The following is a 665-nucleotide window of genomic DNA, read 5'->3' as shown; positions in this document are numbered from 1 at the left end:
GGCAACATTGAGTTAAGCACCTAAAATGAGCACAGAACAAAAATTGCCAGAGTTACTCAGAGATTTTGGCATGTGACTGGAAACTTCATCCTACTGTACACCCAAAAGAAAAAGAAAAAGACAAGGAAAAAAAGATAATTAATAATGATTTTAAAAGGTGAATACATAAATAAAGATATGATCCAATGATGGCTGTTTGCATTTCACAAAATAATCATTAGACCAAGATCAAATCAAACAATTGGAATTAAGTGAAACATGATTTGTGTAATCACAATGAATGCCTATTCCTTTCCTTTTCTGTTTGCAGACAGAGAGAAATGCTTCAGAATGATAAATATAAGGAAGTATTTAACAACTGTTTATAGTTGATCTGTATGTCATATAAAGGTAAATTAAAACATCATTCATAATTGTTTACATGCCACAACAGGGAGTACCTGAAGTTGTCACTTCTACTGTATATATACTTCTTACTGATGTTCCAGAGAGTAATACAAAGTGGGCCCATCACCTAGCTCAGATTGAGGATTCCATAGCCTCATACAAGAACTGTGATCCTGAGAAATGTTCTTGCCACTATCCACTTATCAAGAAGGACTTGGCTGTTTTCAAAAATGGAATTGGCAAGGATGTACTAAAGGCTGCCAGGGACAGGTAGGAAG

At 34.9% G+C, this 665-nt stretch overlaps 1 pseudogene; it reads left to right on the top strand.

Annotated features, from left to right (window-relative positions):
• LOC119585390 overlaps positions 1-665 on the top strand; it is an 11,346-nt pseudogene that overhangs the window by 1,566 nt on the left and 9,115 nt on the right.

This window comes from Penaeus monodon, chromosome 19, assembly GCF_015228065.2.
Source record: "Penaeus monodon isolate SGIC_2016 chromosome 19, NSTDA_Pmon_1, whole genome shotgun sequence".
Taxonomy (NCBI): Eukaryota; Metazoa; Arthropoda; class Malacostraca; order Decapoda; family Penaeidae; genus Penaeus; species Penaeus monodon.
This window is presented reverse-complemented; position numbering and strand designations above follow the sequence as displayed.